General features: G+C 37.9%; 1 long non-coding RNA gene across 1 annotated transcript in view; it reads right to left on the reverse strand.

Moving 5' to 3' along the window:
* Positions 1 to 1,840: 1,840 nt before the first annotated feature.
* The window catches only part of LOC309503668, a 34,413-nt gene continuing 24,154 nt past the window's right edge, over positions 1,841 to 12,099 (reverse strand). Inside the window, exons 4-6 of the long non-coding RNA XR_014207800.1 lie at positions 5,015 to 5,138; positions 3,437 to 3,555; positions 1,841 to 3,343 (exon numbers count right to left, since the gene is read on the reverse strand). This is a non-coding gene — a long non-coding RNA (uncharacterized lncRNA). The remainder of the gene's footprint in view (positions 3,344 to 3,436; positions 3,556 to 5,014; positions 5,139 to 12,099) is intronic.

Here is a 12,099-nt window from a genome sequence, read left to right on the forward strand (position 1 = left end):
CCAGCAAGGTTCATGTAGCTCTCTGTCATCCCTCGTTCACATGAGAGGGAGGAAAGCTAGCGCTTTCAATCACACGCTACACAGGAGAAAAATAACAAAATGAGAGTTGAATAACAAGAGTCAGGATATACCGTCGCTCCTAGACATACACTAATTCATTACAGAGAAACAAAACAGAGTTAGCGTGCTTTCAGCAAGCGCTCAGTTTCTCACACAGGGTGACTGAGACGTAACAAAGAACGATAAAAGAACGGATGGACGAACATAAGACAGAACAGCAAAGGCCAATTAGCTAATTCACATGTTAGCCTAGCATATGACCAATTATATTGTTTGAATAGTGAGGGAATTGAAAGAGACAAACTATATAGAAAAGTGGATGGGTGAGTAGAAGAACAAGGGAAAGTGAGCTGATTAAGAGGATGTTGGGGGAAGGAAAGAAAATGAGGTGAAAGACTAAAAGAAGAGAGGGGGTCAAGAAAACTGTGCAGTAAGAGCGCTGATCCTAGATTAGGTCATGTCATCCTTATTAGCCAGAGAAAGAAAGAAAAGAAAACAAGGGTGAGTGGACGACAGAACAAAAAAAAAGTAATCAGTTCTCAGGGTTTAATCCCAGAGAACGAGTGCGATGTAACATCATAATGGTGGTCTGATGAATGCCGCAGAGATCAGGCGTAATTTTCGGAAAGAATCAGAACACTTTGCTGGGGTGATTAAATGTGTGTGTCTGTCCGCTTGCAAGCACGCTTGAGTTTAACCTGAGGTGAAAGTTACCGGTAGCAGTACTCTGCTGTTTTGACCTATTCTAAGATAACCAATGCAGCAGATAAGGCACACACACACACACACAGCTGATAACATCTTGGGATGGGATTAGTGACAATGAGGGTAGATTTGGGGGCGAGAGGGGAGGTCGAGGGGCAGTTTGGCAGGGGATGGGTGTTATCTTTGTGTGTATTCGTGTGTGTGTTTGTTATCTTTGTAAGAAAAAAGCCTTTGTCCATGTCTTACCCGTGCCCATACTGAGCTCACATATGGACATTTATAATGGAAAGGCATTACAGAGATCAATATAGTATGCACAATACGTTCTATATTAGTATTTCATCATATGGGGGTTTCTTCAACTTAAGGCACTTTTGTTAGCATTTTTTTTTTTAATGACTGTGTGTGTGTCATGTATTCCCTACATTATGGGGACAAAATATCCTTACAATGATGGCAATACCAGAAACCTTTGCTCTTTTGTGGACATTTTTGGTAAAAAATTGCTGATAAATCATGCTAATGGTTTTTTAAATGTAAAAATGCAGAAGGTTTTCTATGATGGGTAGGTTTAGGGGGATGGAATATACAGTTTGTACAGTATAAAATCATTATGTCTGTGGAAAGTCCCCATGGAAACCCAACTTCAACATTTGCTATTATTCTATTTTATGCACCTTATATTATTTTACCCTTATCCTAAAATATGAAAATCCATCAAGAAAGTATGACTCACAACCTTTAAATAATCTAAACAAACTTCCATCACAGTCATTTCCATCATATCCATAATATTAGTAAACACAATACATCATACTCTTGAGATGCCTGTATTTTTAACTTTGTCACACGGTTATTAATTAAATAGTGATTTGTATATAGTCACTAATATACTCACTAATAGTGAGTTTATTTCCTAAAAGTCCAAGAGCAATAGCTGAAACACCCATAAGAAAATCAGATTTGAGAACAGTAAGAAGTCTCAGATACATATGCCTTATTTACTTTGAACTGGGGTAAGCCTAGGAAAGTGTGCTTGTGTGTAGGTGTGTGTGTGTGTAGGTGTGTGTGTGTAGTGGCTCTTTGTGTTTTTGTCCCAGGCTGTAGAAAGCTACAGAGGCAGATCTCCATTGATAACAGGAGCCAGCACAGGAAACAACACAATAGCAGGAGACTGACCCTGTAAGCAAAGAACCTTAAGAGAAGGACATTATTTTGTTTAAAAAAAAAAAGAAAGGGGACATGAATATCAACTGGCTAAAAATAATAAAAACTTCATAGACGTAATATTTGTCTCCATTTCAAATTGAAGTGAAGTCAAGAGACTTTAAAAAAAAACAAATATCCAACTTAATTTTTAATCTCGAAATTATTGGCACTTGCTGTTCTGTTTTTGGTGAGTAAAATAATTGACATGCATATATAATTATATATAGCACCACATTTTGTACTGTCTTTATAAGCTGGACATGAATAAATATTTAAAACGAGTCTCCATTCCTTTCGTCTCTCGTGAGAGTCAAACACATCAATTTGCACTCAAAAAAGCACAAACAGAGGACTGAAGTGTGTAGAGAGAGAAAACGGCTCCTTTATTTTAACTTCTAAGCGGTTTCACCGCAAATTGAAGCGTGAAGACGACAGCACAATTAGCGGGCGCAGAAGGAGGGATGGGAATGAGCTTGTGAAAAGCCGAGCGAAAGAAAGGCAAAAGGATACAACTTATTTGGTGCACTCTTAGCCTCTCGAATCCCACCACCAAACCCAACGTGAACGCGGACCTCGCGAAACATTTCAATCCAATAAAAACTAATGAGACGGCATTTGAATCCCAAAGGCAGAACGGAGGAGGACAGGGGGAAAAAGAGATGACAGAAAGAGAGGAAGGTCCTGGAGTGAGGGTCTGCCCCCTGCAGATCATGCCATTCTACCTCTCGCCCCCTTTTTCTCACCCGCTTTTCTCTCCCATTGAGCTCGGCGGACCTCGGCGTCTCTCAATTGGATCTTTTCTTTCCTTCACTCTTTCTTTGCATGCCTAATCCGCAGAGGAGCTGAGAAATACACTCATTAGCGAGGGGGAGAGAAAGAGAGAGGAGAACATATGGCTTTGACTTGCGATCACACTAAAAATCCCTTGTCTTTCGCCGGTTAAATAGTTTGTCTGTTTATCGGCCTTCTCAGAGAGAGGAGCATATCTGAGAGCATCACAGAGAGGAAACTGTTTAAAAATGAAACACGCTTGAAGGAGAGCCACAACAATGATCCCAGAGCACTTCAGAACAAAGTCTTCCCGAGGGAAAGAAAAGGTGTTTGAGATTTTCTGTCTCGGAGAATGAGAAAGGGTGGGGTGCGGGGGGCGGGGGTTGGGGGGGAATCAAGCAACAGAGAGTAATGTGTATGCCACCTGTAAATGTTTCTCTGACCACTAACATTATCAGGTTTCACTTGAAGTCTCCGGCTGATCCGGCGGCTCCTTTGAACGGAGGGAAAAAAGCGTCTGCCCAAGGGTCTGTCCCCTTGATTTCCTCTCTGTTTTTCCTCTTTTTTCCTTTCTTTCCTTTCTTCTCCTTCGCTTTAACTATTTTCAAACACAGTGAGAGAGTCAGTGTTAACGCATCTGAACCCCAGTGCTGTCAAAGGTTAACACACACACACACACACACACACACACCTGAAGGAAAAGCTTTTAGCACAGGTATAGGGAAGGCATTCCCATGAGGCCTTTCTGCAGCAGCTGCTGGTTAACAGTGTTGTGACATGTGAGGACAAAAGAGGCATCTCAACTTTAACCTGAAGACAACAAAAACCAGAGGGATGGATTACAGACAAGACCAAGATAAATATTTCACTTCTGAAAGACCTTCAATACTAATGCTGGTGTGTTGTCAATCAAGAGAAAGTCTGGAGCAGCGAAGAGCCATTAATGCAACAACTTTACATTTTATAATGTGCCGTACCAGTCAAAAATGTGTATGTTGCTCATGATCTTTTTTTAATTTTAATATAAATTAAATTTTATAAATTTATAAATTAATACATTTACCAAATATATTTAAAGTGAAGGATGAGTCTGTGCTGTGGAAAGCAGGTTTGCCAGTTCTGCATAACAAAACCAACCCAATTGCTAATCAAAACTAGCCCAATTGAGGCCAAAACTAACCCAATCTCGTACCGAGGGGTGGGTCGTTTCAACTCGCAGACTTAAACAACAACCCGCTGCAACAGTGTAAAAGTAGCCCAATTGCAGCACTGGTGGAAAGTTTACAGGCTTGTGAAGAAAAAAGTCGATATCCCAACCTTTTCCCTTGATTTTCTGCCTCCACTGTCCTATATAAGATTTTAAAAAAGCCAATAATAATAATAATGTTAATAGTAATTTATTTTGTTAGAGAAAGAAAGAAAGAAAGAAAGAAAGAAAGAAAGAAAGAAAGAAAGAAAGAAAGAAAGAAAGAAAGAAAGAAAGAAAGAAAGAAAGAAAGAAAGAAAGAAAGAAAGAAAGAAAGAAAGAAAGAAAGAAAGAAAGAAAGAAAGAAAGAAAGAAAGAAAGAAAGAAAGAAAGAAAGAAAACTTAACTGGTAACATATACAATTTAGAAACAGCCTTTTCCAGTCCAGAACAAAAAATATATATATATATATTTTCATTCAAATTTGACTCTGCTTGATTCATCATTGTTGTGGATTTAGTATCCCATGATCCTCTTTGGTGGGTGTGTATCAAGAGCAGCGTTCCACACCGGTGGACGTTCACTCTACCACGCAGGGGCTGATGGGTAAGTGATTTCCTCTACTAATCCCTTTAGAGACAAACAAGTATTTTACCTTTCTTCTTTCTTCTCTTCTTTCTTTCTAACTGTTTCTACTTGTAATTCTAGACTAGCCTGATTCTAATTCCAGTTCATTTTCTTTTCTCCACATGCAAACTTTAGATGAATTTAATTTTGTAGATGTGTGCAATTTCTATTTCTGAGGATTCTGCAATGAAACCAGCAATATTTAGAAACAAATGAGACACTACACACACATTAGTTAGTCTCAGAGACTGAACCCTTAGGACATCTATTGTGATTAAACCTCAAAAACCCATCTCATGCAGTTCAGAGCTCATTTTATTGCACTTATCCATCTCTCCAAGCACCTTCCTTTCCATTCCCTGCTGCCCCGCTGTCTGGAAGAGTCCTAACTGAGTGTTAAAATATTAACAGACTGTGGCTCATTAAAATGCTGTTGTGTGTTTCACTCATAGAGACCTTTTGTTCAGCAGGACACCAGCAGCAACACCACCAGACCTCCAAGCCCACTGCTGCTGCATCCTCTGCCCAGCGAGGGGCCTTCACCTCAGGCACGGACAGCAGCGTACATCCCCCCTGAAGCCTGGACAGAGAAAAGGAGGGAATAAAGATGGATGGATGAGTCTAAGCCTGTGTATGTGTCCATAATGTATTCTGATCCCTTCCCCCATCTTCTCTCCTTTCCTTCCCTCATTTCACTCTCTCTCTTTCCCGTCGGTGATCCCCTGTGCTCTAAGTGTATCCCATCTCTCCAGGAGTCGTTGATATGGGGATTAACTCTAAAGTGTCAATCAATTCTGTTTTTCTACCTCTCTTTCTTTCAGCGCACAAGTATTTAATTGACACAGAGAGCCAGTCAGTGTTATGAGTCTGTTTCATCCCTGCGATCTGCTCCAGGTCATGGGATTTAGAGATGGAGAGAGGGTGAAGAAAGAATGAAAAGTGAACCGAGAGGAGAGGATTTTTAAGTGCAATTTTCTTGTGCACTGTAATGCTAGAAATGCATGTAGAAACTCCATTTTGATTGGCCAACTCTTCTAAAAACCTGTTTGTGATGAATGACTGAAGATTTAAAGCTGAAGTGAGCAAGTTTTTGAATGTTAAAAGAATTTCTCCTATCCCTGCTTAATGTGTAGAGACAACTGTAAGAAGGCAACTTGAAGGCTGATTTCCCAAGAGAGTGTAAATAGAGTATGGTGGCGCAGAAATTACACACTTCAGCTTTAAGAATATTTTTAGCGGTAAAGAATGGTTCAAGGTTAGTGATATTAAATATAGAAGACCATTATTGTGATGGGGCAATAGTAATACACTAAATCTAGGGAAATTGTAAAGTTTAAAAATAAAAATGTAAAAACACCAAAGAAAAAGAAAAAAAACATGGTGAGAAATCAACAGTAATAATATTATGAATTAATACATTGATATTATTATTACTTTACAACTACCATAAAACCATTTTTTAAAAAGGAAAAATAGATGAAAAATTCCACACAAATATTAAGCACAACTGTTTTCAATATTGATGATAATAATAAATGTTTCTTGAGCAGCAAATCAGCATATTAGAATGATTTCTGAAGGATCATGTGACACTGAAGACTGGAGTAATGATGCTGGAAATTCAGCTTTGCCATCAGGAATACATTTTAAAATAGAAAATGTAAACTTCTATTTTAAGTCGTAATGATATTTCACAGTGTAACTGTTTTACTGTATTTTTTATCAAATAAAATTCAGCTCAAGTGAGCATTCAATTTCTTTCATAAAAAAAATTAAAAAACATCTTACCAACCCCAGACTATTAAACAATAGTGTATATATTCACTCAAATTTATTTAAAAATTATGTTTTTGTCATACTTAGCTAACTTTTTTAGGAGAGAAGTTAAACTCCCACACACAGCATAAAACAAGGAGTGGAGTGTAAGCTCAGTCAGCTCTATACTAATTCATTTAATCAATGACAAGCACTCTCCTCTATCTCTCCGTCTGTCCTTCTATTCTTTTCCTCCTCCATTTCACACCTGGAAACCCTTTCCCTCTCTCTCACCTGCTAACAGGAGTTATTTCAGGTTCATTAATCTCTGTGACCTCCTGAGGAGATGTCGTAAACACACAGATGTGTGTCACCTGGCAGCAATGCGTGAGTTGGCTTTTCTGTGTCCACACACACACACACACACACACACACACACACACACTATAGTGTGTCTAGTTTACTATCTTTGCGGGAACTCTCCATAGAAGTAATGTTTTTTATATTGTACAAACTGTATATTCTATTCCCTTATATCTTTTCCTCATGGGGAACAAAATTTCCTGACAAGGACAAGGATTTCAGATTTTGCCATCCTTGTGGGGACATTTTGTCCCCATAACGTAGGGTTTACCAGGACCACACACATTAGAACAAACCTCTAAGACAAAGCAGGACTCTAAAGGACGAGCAGGACTCTAAAGTCCTGATTACACCACTGATTCAGGCAATCCATTCAAAATGAGACAATACTAAATGCAGATGTAAACAAGGTCCAGTATACTGAGATTCCTCCACATCTGGAGGTAGTCAGAAGCATTTTTGACCACGTTATGCTTGCAGTTTGATAAGGACTGGTTATTCTTCTGTCAATCAAAAAATAAAATATAACAAAACTTTCAGGCATTCATGCAGCTTTAAAAAAAAACTAACAACAGCTGATTATGTTGTGGTTAAGGCAATTCCAGAATGCAGCAAGCTTATTAAAAATATATAAATTCAATCAATTAAGATTTAGCGAGACAAATATTTATTCTAATATTTAGAAAAACTTTTTTGGTGGTTATGTGAACGTAAAGGGAACATTCCCTTTTATCATTTTGCAAACATTTATGGGAACAATACTTTTGAATTTTCTCTGAATGTTCTGAAACAAGTAGGTTATAACTCCATGAAGGTTATAACGCTGCCTATATAGGCAGCAAACAGCAAGGAAGTTCACTAGGATTTGGAGCACATGCGAATAATGTCTTCCAGGATTCCCTTGTGGCTAAATCTGTTGTTGTTTAGATGCATTAATGTCTTAACGGCTTAGTGTTAAACAGCCATGTACAACGGTTAACACAACAAGCTTCAATAGAAGTCAATCTCCCTACACACACAACAAGACATTGTTAACACCTCAAGGCTGAGGATGTCTATCGATATAAAGTAAAACATCCAGACAGTCTTTTAACATGTTTTATAGCTGGGCCAAAGAAAACATTTACCCAACAAATACCTCCAAACCTTAAACTGTGAGCACCAAAACAGCAGCCGGTTCTCATGTAACCTGTTTCAGAGTGGATGATTCCGGTAGATTATGAAATCTGTGAACTTTTTCCCACTAGAACAATAGTGAGCGGCATGGCGGAGTGGACATCAGCTCAAGCTCTCAGCAGCAAAATGTGGCTGACCTGAAGAAAGCACAGTGAGAACCAGACATGCTTTCACCTCACAGCCGGGCAAATAAACATGATCTGGCAAGAAAAACAAGAAAGATAAAGCACAGAACGAGTGAATGCCATGAACATAAAGCGTTTGTTTGTGCCTATCAAACATTGTGTGTTTGTCTGAGGGTAATCTGGACCCCACGTGTCTTTTTGTGTGTGTGTGTAGCGCGGTAGACAGCAGGACCGGACGTTTGCATAGCGATCTTCATGAACGTTATTTCAGGTCATTGGGTAAGATTAATGTCACGTCAACATCACCGCATTGGCATTAATTTGCAAGACCCTGGTAGTTTTGCAAACTGAGAAGCCCTTTGGGGTCGTTCATGTTATCCACACAGTCCATTAACTATGACCTGTTATACCATATTACACATCCGATTTTTCTAAACCGAAGATTAGAGGATAAACTGAACCCATAGGGAACTGTATGTCAGAAAAGGTCAGTGAGCTCAGCGTGTGTGTTTGTGCTTGTTTGTGAGAAAGGAAGAGACTCAGACAGAAAGAGTGTGATCAGGCATGAGAGAGTATGCCAAGTGTCACAATTAGAGGATCAAACTGAACTCTATCAGATGACCTCAGAGGTCAAAGGTTAACGTGGATGTTCAGCAGTGTGTGCGTGTGTTTGAACAGGCACAAAGAGAGAGAAGATGAGGAAGACATAACTTTGGTTCTAAAATTTAGTGAGCTACCTACAAGATATAAAACAAGATATTAAAGACATCACAGATGTTCTCCCAACACAAAAGCAGTTCAAAAAGGTTGACAATAACATTAAACTACCTTTTAAGATGACTTTTACCAAGGCAGCATCGTATCCTTCCTTCAAGGAAAAGGTAATCCCACTACAACAAGTTAAGTAAAATAATTTATTGCACGGTAAAAAAAAAGAAAAAAAAAAGTGTTGACTACAAATATAAATATAGACTTCCGAGGGGTGCAGATAATCCATAAACTCCACAGATTTCCATACTACTCATTTACAAAACTGTATACATATGATATACCTATATATACATATGATATATCTTTATATAAGCACGCAAGACTTTGGGTATATATATATATATATATTTGGCTCGAAGGTCATGGTGCAAAGGACCCTAGGTTGAAATTACTCCGAACCATCCCTTTAAGAGCACTCACAGTGCATTTTAACATAGTTTACCCTGATTAACTACATTTTGAAGAATTCCTCAAATTTACCTCAAAAACGGTACATAATTTTGATTAAATATAGGCCTGTTTTTGAGGTTCTATTTCAGTTAGGATGCTTAGAACTTTAGAAGGTAGTTTCAAGTAGATAGAAGACAGCGAGGCAGCTCAGTTCAGAGTTAGAGAGAGAGAGAGAGATGGAAGTGGTGATACAACTTTTGGAACTGCTCTCCAAATTAGTATGAAACAGGATTTTCTGCTTAGAATCTCATTCAAACAGTACCCTCATATTTCCTCAATCTGATGAATCAGTCTTAATCAAAAAGGCTGTTTTGTGTTGCTGGTTTCCCCAAGTGCTGATTGAAATCTGTAACGGTGCTGTTGTGCTTTGAAAAACAGATGATCTTGCCATGATTAGGTTTGGTCTGTTATGTTAGAGGGCAGAGCTTAACCTGTGGATGTTACCACTCAGCAATCAAACCTTGATCTCGCTTTTCTCTCTGTTTTTTTTTTTCCAGTTTTTTTCTGTTTTTCTCCCAGGCCAATGTCTGAACAGAATGAAACCACAGTTCTCAATTTCAGATCTGTTTAGGATAGCCACTGGCAGTCGGCACACCAATGGAGAGCTCTGTTCTTCCTGTGTTCTCTGTGAATAATCATAACCATCCATCTCACTTATAGAGTCAACGTGACTGGAGGAGAAACGGAGGAGAGGAACAGAAATACACATTTGTGAGAGTGTAGATCTCAACTTTCAATTCTCTGGAGTTATGCTGCAACAAACTGACAAATAAGGCACTTAACATTTGTGCCACTTTTGTGCATATAGTATTTCAGTGTTCCTATCACTAAACAACACCTTTGCACCAAAACAGATTTTGTGAGCGTGTTAGCATTACCTAATGTGCATAATCCAGTTAGTGAAGCAGGCGCTAAAACAATGCAGACAGTGCATGCAATTAAATGCAAATCAAGCTTAGTGAACTTCCCCTGATGTATCAGATTAAAAAACACACTAATTACTGTTCTTGATAATGAGAAATCCTTATTAAACAAAATGCACAGCTGTAACCTTTGGTGAAAAACCTTAGGCTACATCTTAAATGTATGCCAAATAAATGCCAAAACTGGAAATTAACAAAGTTTCAGGATTTTGACCAAATAAAGCAAATGAAAACATTGTATTAAACTAGAATCACAACCCTCTAGTACAGTAATGTCTGTAGAAAAATTAAAATCATATAACTTTGAATCCCAGCATGGTGCTGTCTTGGGCTGGGCAGGATATGCTGGTTCCATTTTGATGATGTTATAAATTGTGACATCCACAACTGCCCCATTAAAAAGAACTGACAACAGCACTGGCAATGTCACTCGCTGTAATTAGTGCATGTGTGTTTGTGGGTTAAGGATTTGGAGGAGCCATTGTAACCTCCAGATGTTTCCCAACCCAACCAGAGAAAGAGAAATAAGGAGAGGGCAATAAATCTTCGCAGTAAAATTGTGAGTGTCCATTTGCACTAGTTTGGGCACTGTGTGTGGGTTGTGAGGTGAAAACACACACAAACACATTTTACGTTCCTGTTAAAGCTATTTGCAGTGCTGTGTTACAGCAGTTTTGTGACTTTTAGATGGTAATAAAATGTTTTTCACTGTTCAGCCAAAGATGAATGAGAGAGATATACAGAGAGGGAGGAATATTGGTTCTTATCAACCTTTCTTAAGTTCTCAGTTTGTTAGTCTAATAGTCTCAGTTATTTAACAAATTGCATTGTATTTTAACTTAACATTACTAAATACTATTCATCTGTTTATATGGTAAGTTTAACTATTGTCTTCAGTAGATACTGCTTTGCATAATTTAGGTTTAATCAACTCAACTATGTCTTATTTGTATGAAAATTCAATCCAGCTGATAAGTAACTATTTTTGTTCAAATATAGGCAATATAAGCTGCTTGTGCGTTTTCTGGCAGCGCCCATAAATATGCTATTGTCTTTCTAATGCCATCTGATGATGCATATTTCACCTCTTTTGTTTAGATTCCTGGATGTAATGGTGCGGCGAGAGATAATTAGGTATGTACGTGGTTCTGCTCGGCTGAGTCGGTTTGTCCAAAACACATCCTTTATCATGTTAGTGAGAGCGCTCTTCCGTTGAGTAGCTGGACATTCCACTCTAATGAAATACTCTGCGCCCTTTAAGAAGATATTAAAGTTTATGGTCATAATAATCCGTGAGAAAGCAGGAGGGCAAATTTCATTTTGGTAGCACTTTTTAAGTCTGTATGTATAATACATTACAAAGCAATATACTGTAAGTATACTTAAAGGGATAGTTCACTCAAAAGTAAAAATTCTCTCATTTATTCAACCCTCACGTCATTCCAAATTTGTATGACTTTCTTCTGTGAAACACACCAAAAACAAAGATATTTTGGTGCATTTTTCAACTTTTTTGTCTATAAAATAAAAGTCACTATAGGGCTTAATTGTGTTTTTTATTTAATTTAATTTAAATTATAATTTTTATTTAATTTAAAACGTTATTTAATTTTAAATTTAATTTTATTCATTTCATTATTTTATTTTATTTAATTTTGTAATTATCCCTTTAAAGCATTGGCAAACATTCACAATGCCATTTAATACACCTCATAATCAGTTGCAAGCTCTCATACATCATTTTAATCATGGTCATAGTTATATATGCATATTTAGAAAATTTTAAAGAATGTTAAAGCATTCAAACGCCTGATCAAAAATAGTGATATCATGTGTTTACAGTTTTTATACGTTTAAAAAGTGTAGTGTCTCCGCATGCAAGGTTTCTATAGTGTAACAGGACCCAAGACTTTGTCTAATCCGTCATTACTCCTAAATCCAAAAACAGGCTGGCCCATCGGAGGCCTCGCAGAAGTGA

Source organism: Leuciscus leuciscus (assembly GCF_965113295.1).
Source record: "Leuciscus leuciscus genome assembly, chromosome: 7".
In the NCBI taxonomy this organism is placed as follows: domain Eukaryota; kingdom Metazoa; phylum Chordata; class Actinopteri; order Cypriniformes; family Leuciscidae; genus Leuciscus; species Leuciscus leuciscus.